The sequence below is a fragment of the Oxyura jamaicensis genome, chromosome 2 (genome assembly GCF_011077185.1).
Source record: "Oxyura jamaicensis isolate SHBP4307 breed ruddy duck chromosome 2, BPBGC_Ojam_1.0, whole genome shotgun sequence".
Classification (NCBI taxonomy): Eukaryota; Metazoa; Chordata; class Aves; order Anseriformes; family Anatidae; genus Oxyura; species Oxyura jamaicensis.
Window position 1 is genome coordinate 32666126 of NC_048894.1, and position 11678 is coordinate 32677803.

Sequence of the window (11678 nt, forward strand, 5' to 3'; positions counted from 1 at the left end):
ATTGTGAGGATATACCTTAAGACTATTTTATAAACAAAATACTTTCACAAAGCTTTGTATTAGAGTGGCATGGGGGACTGGGACAGTAATCCTGAAGAAACAGGTCCTGAAGATATATTTGAGTGGACACCTGTGGACACATGGCCTCCCATGGCATGCCCTAAATCACCCGGGAGAGTTGCAGAGCTGTGCTGTGCCCAAGAGGGAAGGGGACCCCCTTAAAATGCAGCTGTGATGGCCAGGAGGTGCATGACAGGGGACTGCCAAGTGTTTCCAGCCTCCTCCCAGATATAGACCCAAGGTATTATTCATATTCTGAATACAACATAAAAGCACTGTATTGGATGCTATTTTTAAAACTGATTTATCAATGGGAGTAAGATGGTAGGCTTTATGGTGTTTTTGAGAGTACTTTGATGGATGCAGAGGCTGGCAGAAGGGCAACGAACCACAAAAAGTGTTTCCCAGGTGCAATCCCTTATATCCAGATATATCCACATTGATACTACTACTACTACTACTACTACTACTACTACTAATAATAATAATAATAAAAGCAACAAACCACCTACGTGAAATTTCTCCCACTTTGCTTTTGGATGTGGTAGAAAGTCACTCTTTTAGATATCCTCTTTGCCACCCAAAGCAGAAGCCATAAACCACACAGCTAATAAATCTAGGGATTGGAACCGTAGCCCTTGGCTGCCACCTAAAGGTTTCATACACTCCTCTAAAGGGATACCATCAGACTACATTCGTGTGTTTGGAATGGAAAAATGCTTGCCTGCTGTTGTTACAAGCAGCCTCTACAGCAGTTTCTATTGCTGAAAGAGATTAAAGGAGAAAATACATTGGCCTGGAAGGAAAATAAATAAATAAATAAATAGATAAAAAGAGCAAACAACAACAAAAAGGACTTATTCTCCCTGCATATGCTTCCAATTTGAAAACGAATCACCTAAAGATTAGGAAAAAAAATATATATATATAGATATAAATTACTTGGTTTCAGTAAAAGAAGAAATCCAGAATGAAGAAACAGTACAGAAACAAACAAAATGACACCACCAACAAAAAAGCACGTGCTGAGCTACGGGTGGTTCCAAAGCAAAACTGGGTTGTGTGCCCAGCCAGCATATGGGTAACACAGTGGAGGCCGCCAGCAGTTTGTGTAGATCTTATGCCCTCTACAGAGGAGCAGTTGCTTTCTCTAGGTGCACTTCAGAAATTCATGGCACTTGGAAACAGCAGGAGAAGGTGGAGAAGAAAATCCTGGCCACAGACTCCTTTTTGCACGACAGGCAGAATTCTCTATCTGGCTATATCTACTTATAATTTCCATCAAATCACTTCAAACCATTGTTTCTCATTCACGGTGTCTGCACTAGGTGGGTAATACATCTTTCACTGCTATTTTGAATGTCATAAAATTTCAATTTCAATAAAATAACAAATGTATATAATGAAATCATATATTAAGAAACCTTTTTCTAATGTACATATGTATGTATCACAGCATTACATGGTGAATGCTATGTTTTTTCCTTGTACAAGTGCAAGCTTGTTGATACTTTTGGGTACACTGTAGAATTTAGAGCAAAGAGTAAGAAGAGTGAGTAAGGAGAAAGAAGGCTCTGAAGAGCTGCAGTCACACAGCATAATGTAAAATTACCAGAGAAACAGCACGTAGCCTTAAAGATAGTTGTACTCAACTGTTTAGTGTTAGAGTAGTATTAATAGTCATGCTTTTTTACGATTTCCCATCTGATGAGAAAAATCTCATCCTGTGATGAGAAATTTGCAAACAGCAAACCTTGAAACCAAATGAGTAAGAAATAATTCAAGTGAAAAAACAAACAAACAAACAAACAAACAAAACTATATTGCCAGAAGGTTAAAGAATTTCTGGATAACAAAGAACTGTATTTCTGCTATTTTTGGTTTTAAAACTTAATCCTGATTCACACATCCAGCTCTATTTTGACTTCCCATGGGATCTGATGTGTTTTATTTTCGGTTTACCCTCTCCTCCTACAGGAAAGACACCTCCCATATTCTTATAGGGAAGCGGACTGACCAACTGACAATGATGCACTGAAAAATAAACCAAGAGTCTACAGAGAACTAGTGGTTTCCACCCACACATGGGAAGAAGCTTAGTGACAGCCTCATTTTGGTCCCCATTGTAAAAATGAAAACCCACAAGTCATCAGTAAACTCATAACTCTGCATTTTCAAGCTTGTGTTCATAGTGTCTTTGCAGTGTTCCTCAGAAGACAGCTAATGGCTAAGAGTAAAATGTCCAGTTATTCTCTTCTGTCCCTTTGAGTGGTCCGTGTGCCTATGTCTTCTGTAGCACACACAGATATATTTGAGCTTATTACCTTGATCACATTGCTGGAGATTGTGACCTTCCATGGCATTTATCCTTAGGACAGCTTGTGCATGGGTAAGGTGCATGTCACCAGTGTTGTACTGCTTCTGGTACTGGCTGTTCTCTCTTTTACTTCTGTTTTACACCTGTATTTTTCTGTTCAGTGTTTAGCATCATTTGATGTAACGTAATCCTCACTTGTTTCAGAGTCAGCCAGAATACATCTCCTGCAAATTCATATTTTGTGTTCCATTTTTTCTTCCAGGTCCAGGTCATAATTTTGCTATATTACAGTAGCTTTCCCCCACTCCTAAAACACATTTTCCCCCTAAACCTTTATCTAGCATACATCCAGACTCAAGAGTTACCGCAAGAGCTGTGGGACTTACTGTACCTCACGAGCTTTTAGATGATATTTATAGCAGAATTAATTGCGTGTAGAAGAGTGGACACTTTGATAGAATTTATATTGATAATGAATTATAATCAGCATCATTTCTGACCTCCTGCGTTATATAGGGTATGCAACTTCACCTAGCAATTTCTCTATTAATCTTAACACTTCTGTTTGATCTATAGCTTGTTTCTAATACAACCAGTTTTGAATTAAAGACCACAAGTGATGGGAAACAGTGCCAAAGAAGAAGACTAATCAGAAATGTTTTTCTTCAAGCACAATTAAGGCTTAAATTATTTTGCAACTTTTATCTTCCCCCATCTTCATGTTCATTTGTGTGTCATGCCACACAAGGATTGTGTTCTGGGAAAGTAACACATTAACTAAATTCTAAAGGAAGAAATTACTAATTTGGGCTGTACTTTAATTATGTATTTTTCTTTTTCCTTTTTTTTTTTTTTTTTTTTTTAACTTGAGATAAAAAGATACGGTCTGACCAAATCCTAAGGCAGTTGTGTGCTCCAGCCAAGTATATGCTACCAGCCTGACCTTAATTTTTGTCCTCAGTTTATACTGACTCCTTATGTGTTGTTGAACAACTTAATTATGCCTAGACTGCCTCAACTGTGGCTGGAGGTGCCCATTCCAAACAAAGTAGTATCTGTCCTTCAGCAACACATAAATCTTGTAATTCCTTTCATGCCTTATCCTGATTTCAGTGACAGTTGGTCCCAGATCACAGAATCACAGAACAGCTGAGGCCACCTGGTCCAACCCCCTGCTCAAGCAGGGCCATCTAGAGCAGCTTGCTTAGGACCATGTCCAGGTGGCTTTTGAAGATCTCAAGAAAGGGAGACTCCACCACCTAAATGCTTCAGCAAAGGTAGAAATCATCTTCAAAGAACCACTATACAGCTGCAGGGGAAATTTCTGCAGGCTCTGACAGCAGTTGTTTTTTGTTCTGCAGTATGAAAGCTTGCCTCCTTTATGATCTTTTATCCTGGCTAGTGTAAAGGCACATAAAACTCTTATAAATATCTAATCTATTTTTAAATCCTAAGAAGTTCGTATCCTGAGCCAACAAATTCCACAAGTTAATTATACATTATTTTTAAAAGAATTTTAGTTTTACTATAGCATAAAGAAAAAGCAGTAAAACCAGTAACTCCAGCTCTACTGGATCCTGAAATCAGACAAGGGAAGATTTATTGTTATGGATTAACTTTTTTTTTTCCTTTCTTTCTTTCTTTCTTTTTCTTTCTTTCTTTCTTTCTTTCTTTCTTTCTTTCTTTCTTTCTTTCTTTCTTTCTTTCTTTCTCTTTCTTTCTTTCTTTCTTTCTTTCTTTCTTTCTTTCTTTCTTTCTTTCTTTCTTTTTCTTTCTTTCTTTCCTTCTCTTTCTTTCTTTCTTTCTTTCTTTCTTTCTTTCTTTCTTTCTTTCTTTCTTTTTTTCTTTCTTTCTTTCTCTCTTTTTTTTTTTTTTTCCAGAAGTAGGGATGTGAGGTGCTGCCCAAACATACATCTCCCTGTGCCAAAGCGATAACAATCTACGGATAAGAAAGATATGAGAAGTGATGAGATGTATACAGACATATATTTGAAACAACTACAAAAATCAGTAAGTAATGTTTTTTGTTTGGTTTTGTTTTCTAAATGCCCCCATCTGCCTCTGTTCTTTCTCCTTTTGGCCATTAAACATTTCTTGATTTATTTGAATTGTCATGGTAGCAGTGAGTCTTGAGCAGGGATCTGGTGAGAGAGGAGTGGGGATATCCTGATAAAGATCTCTCAGAGAGCATCCTGGCTGTAATGTGCACACCACATTTCAAGACTGTGGACAAGAACAGATGAAATCCTATCAGAGAGGTTCAAAACCTTTGATAATTCTGGAAAACTCACCCTCCCTGTCCCTGTTCCCCACCCTTTCCACTTCCCCCTCTGCCACGCACACACAGTTTGCCTTTGGGATTTTTCCACTCACTGGCCACCACTCAATGCACCAGATTTAGCAGATTAACTATGGATAGGAGAAATGATTTTTAGTCAACAATCACCAAGTTACAAACCTTGGCTTTGTAACTGTATGATACTTTTGAGTCTGATCTAAAAAGGCTATGCTGTGCTAAAAATGCACTTTAATTTTCTGTTAAACAATACTAGTTCTGTTTCTAAACCACAACTTAACTTTCCCTTTCAACCTCTAACACTTAATTTCCTCAATAGTTTCTCACAAGGGAATTTATCTTTCAGAAATCCACAAAAATATTTCCTGCTATTTTACCACTGTGTCTTACCTTTTTCTTTCTACCAGTTCCTTATAGAACATTACATAGGAAACCTCTGGGAAAAACGAGTGAGCTAATGGTGACAAGGGGTTATCTGGAAATTTTCTCTGAAAGTTTCCAAAATTTTGTCAGGCCTTCTGAGTTACTATGGAATATTTCACCCCCCCACCCCAGACCTTCCCCCCTTTGGTAACCCAATATCTTAAATCCTGGGGACAGAGATGAAATCATAGTGGGTTGAGGATGAGGGTGAAACTGCAGCACTGCCTGATAGCTGCTGCGTCAGAAATCAACTTCTCCACTGGGGAAGTGAGAGAAGCAGAGGGGGGAAGATGGGGAAAGCAAGGGGCCTGCAAAACATCTGAAGGTCTGCCCTAAGTACTTGAAAAAGAAACAACCATGACACAGAAGAGTGAAAATAGTTTTAATGCAGGTGAGGAGGGAGGCAAAATGGGAGTAATTGTCCTTAATGTGAAAAGGGGGAAAAATAAATTTGGGGGAAGAAGGAAAATTAAAAAACAAACAAAAAAAAACCCTGTAACACAGTCACTTGATTGAAACCTAATTGGTCCTCAGCAACAAGTGGTGATTGCATACCTTTTTCAATGCATGGAGAAAGGCAGGGACAGGCAACAGGAGCAGAAGAAAATGGGTGGAAGGTGAAAGAAAGAAAAAGGCCTGGAGTGTCAGTGTATGTGTAGTTCTAGTTTGTAATATATATATATATATATATATATATATAAAAGATACAAAATTGCTGAACTTCAGGGTGTCTGCTGCTCCTTTGTAGAAATGACAATGTTGTCCTTTGAAATGTGTATTTTAAGCATTCAGCAGCCTTAAGCGCCTGTGGATCTACACTTCCATCTAACAAGAGGAAATCTAGCCCTTGTGGAGTAGGAAAAACATGCAGTTAATCTCAAAACAACATTGATTTTTGTGGGGTGGGTTGCTGTCCTCTGTGGATATAAAACTAAATAAACTCTGTATTTTTAGTTTTCTGTTAGTCCATGATGGAAAACAGGAAAATGGCACAAAGATCTGTGTCACAGGGGGCAGGTCTTCAGTCCTCAAGCAAAACTCCCACTGAAATAAGGTTAATGAAATAACTTACCCAGCAGCTTTCTGCCCTTCTGTCCTGTTCCTTCCAGAAATCAAGTTGCAATGCCTGTAAATCTAAGGTGTGGTATCAGGAAAAAAAATAATGACAGCATCTAGAAGAACCCCAGGTAAATTTCATACTTTAACGATAGGCCACAGAGGAGCTATTCTGTCTGTAATCAGAAAGGCTCTCAAAGCACGCCATATGGTTATTTGTCAAAAGGAAGAAAATACTTCTATCTGAAAGTTCCGTCCCACAAAAAAGCATAGTGGAAGTACTGAAACATCTCAGTGTAAGTGTTCTTTAAAACTTTGCATGTGACAACAATTAAAATGTTCTTGTTTCGGAATACATCTGCTCAGCTGACTATACTGCTGTTGGCCTCTTTTTTTTTTCTTTTTTTCAGTAAATAGTTCCAGAAAGAGATTATTAAAAGATTTCAATAAACAGTCCTAAACTTTGACCACTTGTTGCAATACAGGTTTTTATGCTTCTGAGCATCTCTGTTGGACTACATTGATAATTTCTTCAGCTTGCTTTTCTAGCAAAATCCTCTTACTCTTTTTTAAACAGAAGACAGTGGCATCTTCACTGAGGCCCCCGAATATTAATTTACAGATCAGCTCTCTGTACTACAGATGTCCTAGAAAACAAGTGTCTGCTTAGAGCTTAAAGCACTGTTTTTGACCTAGTGAACCCTAAACAGAATGATACCTTCTCACCCAAGTACCCACTGCTGTCTCTGTCTCACAGAGTATAAGGTGAGATCACAACTGTGCACTGACCACTTTGGCTGAGAATCTAACTGCTTTGAAATTCTTTTCTTGAAATGGTGTGAAATATCTCAGGTTTATTGTTTTATTACGACCAGTCTGCTTCAGTATGCTTCTGGCAAGCACTGAAGCACACAAGATCAATACTTGGGATTTCTGGAGTACTACGAACTGAAATCTTAGAATTTGATTGGTGATGTAAGAAAGGAAGAAAAATGTACTGCTGGGGTATGGCAAGTAATTGAATATAGAAAAGTGGAAGGGAGAGAATATTGATAACACACACAGACCAGAAAAAGCTTCATTTTACACTTAAACTATGCAAGTAAACAGTGAATAACAGTTAGACATACTATACACAAATGCGATTAGGCTGGAATGTATGGAAAATCAAAGGTGTTATCCCACCTATCTCTGCATAATGTTGTCCAAACTGTAAACGTCAAGGAGGTAAATGCAGAAAGATAATGCTGCAAATGTTGCTAGATCATCTCATGCAGGCCTATTGAAGCCACTGAAGTTGCAAACCCAAGCAAGATTTGTAAGCCCACGAGATGGCTATGGAAGCTTCAGGATATTAGTGGTTTTGTTTTTAGGCTACTGCTTTTCCTTATAACACACCAATTTTTCTTTGTTGCATGTGCATCAGGAGGTCCAGTAGCATGGATGGGTAATTAAGGTAGGTATTAACGTACAATATGATGAAAAGTACTATTTTTGGGGGGTAGGTATTCTATTTTGAAAGATGACATTGCCAATTTTGACAGTGAGGACTGAGACAAGAAATAAGAAACAATGTGCACAGTTTTAACATCTTACATGAATATGCATCACAACCTTGCCAAAGTGAAAAGATGTACATATTGTTAAAAAATATGATTGTGTATTGTACAGGGAAGTTGGAATTTTATATAGAATTTTACTGATAAAAAAAAAAAAAAAAACACTTTTCTCATTGCTGGAAGAAAGGTCTATGACTTCTTGGCAATCAGTTTCTTGGGAATAGCAATCGAACTTGAATTCCTCCACCATTTTAAACTGATGGGTTACAAAAGATTTGAAAAATACACTAACTTCTTTATATGAAACAGATGCAGTTTAGATTCAAATATTGTTTAAAAGAACGCAAGCTATAGCAAATGTAATTGTATCTGACAGACAAGCATGTGATCCTTTTATTTAGTTATATAGCAAAAAAAAAAAAAAAATGGAATTTGCACATTAATGTCAGTGACATCAAGTGAAGCCACCAAATTCAGAAAAATTGCTGTGCCTCAGCAAAGTTTTAAATTATCAACTAAAAAAGTAGCAGTTCAAAGTGGGGTCTCATAGGAACGTGAAAAAGTAGAAAAGTTGGAGGGAAGTGCAATCAATTTAAGTATACCAAAATGCTTTCTATGGGGTTTTTAACAGCGTTGAAGATGTCATGATAATCTAAGAAATCACATGTCTGGCTAATGAACACCTATCACATTTTTCATTTTAAAAGGTTTTGGTATTAGAAGTTGTAAAACACCATCACTCTCCCCTTAACAATCTTGGTTTGGATTCTCCCCCATGAAATGGCACATAAAGATGGTTGGGATTATTCAACCAAAAAAGGAACATGGTTTTTGTAAGAAATGTTTTGGGTTTTTTGACCAGCTCTACTGAACATTCATTGCAGATTCAACATTTTCAAAACTGTTTCCTGAAAAGAGAGGCTGTGGGCTAATGCTGTGACAGGCAATTATATCCTGTTTGCAGGAAAACAAAGGTAAGAAATAAAGAAAGCACCCTTTTAACACTTCACAAAAAAAGGTATACATGCAATATAAGAACAGAGAATTAAACACCTTTCACCATAGAAATTCATAGAGTAACTTAGGCTGGAAAAAGCTCCAAAAGGCCCAACCAGCCCTCTGCTCAACACATGACCAATAAGATAGGTTGCCCATGAACTTGTTCAGCTGAGTTTCAGTTATCTCCAAGGACGGAGATTCCACAATGACATTTTCTCAAGCATTCATGGTCCTGTGGACAGAACAACAGATTGACGCTTATATCCAGTTCCAGTGGTCTTAAGCTCCTTGTTCCAAGTCTCCTATGTGGCATTACGCAATTTAGTTTGACAATTTGGAAAACTTGAATTGCTATCCAAGTCTCCTGCATAACATCCTCTGAGATGCAGCTTATATTACTGCATTCCAAACACTAAACAGCAGTGTATTTAAAGATGCCATCACTACAGAATATACCTTCTGAAGTCTTTGTCTCCCACCATGTGAGGAATGAAGGTAAAGAAGTAAGTGAAAGACACATTTTACATAAACCAACAGACTACTCCTAACAGTTACACTGGCCTCAATTATTGGCACTTTCACCTCTTGGCTTCTTTTTTACTGTTGATACCCACATCTTTCAGTATTCGGGGTGAATAGTTCTCAGCCATTATTGATCTACCCTTATCTGTTATGTTCTCAGTGTTCATTTTAGTTACCTTATTCTCAGATTTTATATGAAAATTATCAATTTTTTTCCATGTTAGACTGTAGATATTGTCTGTCTGCCCCAAATGCCAAATTCTTGCACATCATTCTCTCAAGAAGCAGTACATGTAAGGACTCCATTTCCTATTTGTATGGTGAAATGACTAGTTTATGACTAGAAATTCACAAGACAACTCATGCTGTTCATGACAGAACCATTTTCTTCATGATGCTTATATGATCATTTAAATTCTGATCTGACAATGATATTCATACAAAATACATCATATGGAATATTAAGTGTATTCTTTCTCCCTTCAACACTATTTAGACTCTGCAGGCAAAAATCCCAGTTTTCTTTCTGCAACTTTTGCTTCTGCTTGGATTTTTTTTTATTAAGACATTTCCTTGAACTTGTTTGTCTTTTTCTGGACCCTCTTCAAAATAAATTTGAATCATCGTGAATTTGCAACATCATGAGATGGGATTTAGACATCATGGTGAACATGGAGTCAATTGAGTTTAGCTGGCTTGCCACGAATGCCTCATTTCAAAGAACTACACCAATCTGAGTCCTCATGGGACAAGTTGCTCATCATTGCATAGTGTTAAATTGTGATCTCTGAAACCATAGAGTGATTAGATCAAGAATGCCACCACATCTGAAGTCATGTGGATGCTACCCTTTTATGTGACCATCATTGTGTATGGTTTTGTCACACACCATATCCCCATTCGAGCTGTGGCAGCTTTAACAATGACACTTAAAGTCTGAAACAGGGGATTTTTCCAAAATGAAGCAGAACAATGATACAACATTTAATAATTCCAGGAGTGGGAGTATAGGACTGCTCCTTTGCCATCTCCTCCTCAGTGACCTTGCACAAATCCCATGCATCTTCAGTTTCTGACCTTTGACATGCAGTTGATAAGCTATCCTGATCTCAGTGCCGCAAGGCTTGGCACAGGGTCTGAAAACACTTTGACAACCTTTTATTTGTAAGGACTGTAAAAGAGCACTGTGTTAGAATCATAGAATCATTAAGGTTGGAAGAGACCTTCAAGATTATCTGGTCCAACCATCACCATGCCAATGTCACCCACTAAACCATGTCCCGAAGCACCACGTCCAACCTTTCCTTGAACACCCCCAGGGACGGTGACACCACCACATCCCTGGGCAACCTATTCAATGCGTGACCACTCTTTCTGAGAAGAAATGTCTCCTCAATTCCAACCTGAACCTCCCCTGGCGCAACTTGAAGCCATTCCCCCTAGTCCTATTGCTACTCATCTGTGAAAAGAGGCTGACCCCCAGCTCCCCACACCTTCCTTTCAGGCACCTGTAGAGAGCAATAAGGTATCCCCTCAACCTAAACAACCCCGGTTCCCTCAGCCACTCCTCACAGGACATGTGTTCCAAGCCCTTCACCAGCTTTGAAGCCCTTCTCTGGACATGCTCCAGGGCCTCGATGTCCTTCTTGTACTGAGGGGCCCAAAGCTGAACATAGTTCATTAAACACCGTTGGCACATGAATGACTTTTTAATGTTGTACCCTGCGCTGACAGACCGGCACATCACATTGAGGAGTCATTTTGGGATACGACTCGCCATGCCACCTGCTCGGTAGTACCACAAACGAGGCGGTGACACAGTGATGGCCACGGGCCCCAGGCCCATCAGGCAGGCACAGGTGCGTGTCACCTGCCTGGGGGATAGCACGGCAGCTCCGGGAGCCGCGTCCTTGGGAGGTGACGGTGACAGGAGGCCCCGAGGCCGCGCACCTAGCCCAGGCCGGGCCGGGGGTTTCCGTGCCCGCACGGCGAGGTACTTTCCGCGCCGCCCAGGGCACGGCTATAACCTTTGCGTTACTCCCACTTCGCCCGGAGGGGCGGAAACTCCGGGCATACACAGATCGCGAGGGGAGGGCGGCGGGGCGACTGCGGTCTGTGTATGATGGGCGGGGAGGGGGGGGGGCCCGAGGCGGCGGCGAGCGGCGTCCCCCATGGTCTCCGCCATCCTCCGCCGAACAAAGCGGCGCGGGCGGGCGCCGTGACTTCACCGCCCGCCGCCGCCCCGCCTCCGCCCGCCCCCGCCCGCCGGCCCTGCCCCGCTGCCGCCTCCCGGCAACCGGAGAAGGGGGGACACCCGCGGGCCCGTGGCGCACCGGCGGCGGGGCGGGGGCGGGCGGGGACGGCGGCGGCGGCGGTCGTTTCGTTGAAGGAGCCGCGGGGCCGGGCAAGGCAGGGCAGGGCAGGGCGGCCGGGCTGGAGGCGGATG

At 40.5% G+C, this 11678-nt stretch overlaps 2 long non-coding RNA genes across 2 annotated transcripts; one reads left to right on the forward strand and one right to left on the reverse strand.

Annotated features, from left to right (window-relative positions):
* The first annotated feature begins 6774 nt into the window (after positions 1-6774).
* LOC118162996 lies at positions 6775-8685 on the forward strand. Its single transcript, XR_004748769.1, has 3 exons — positions 6775-6917; positions 7579-7608; positions 8596-8685. It is a non-coding gene; the product is annotated as an uncharacterized LOC118162996 (long non-coding RNA).
* LOC118162995 lies at positions 8072-10541 on the reverse strand. The gene is made up of 2 exons (XR_004748768.1): positions 10310-10541; positions 8072-8942 (listed from the first exon to the last, which is right to left on the reverse strand). It is a non-coding gene; the product is annotated as an uncharacterized LOC118162995 (long non-coding RNA).
* Between the last annotated feature and the right edge of the window lie 1137 nt (positions 10542-11678).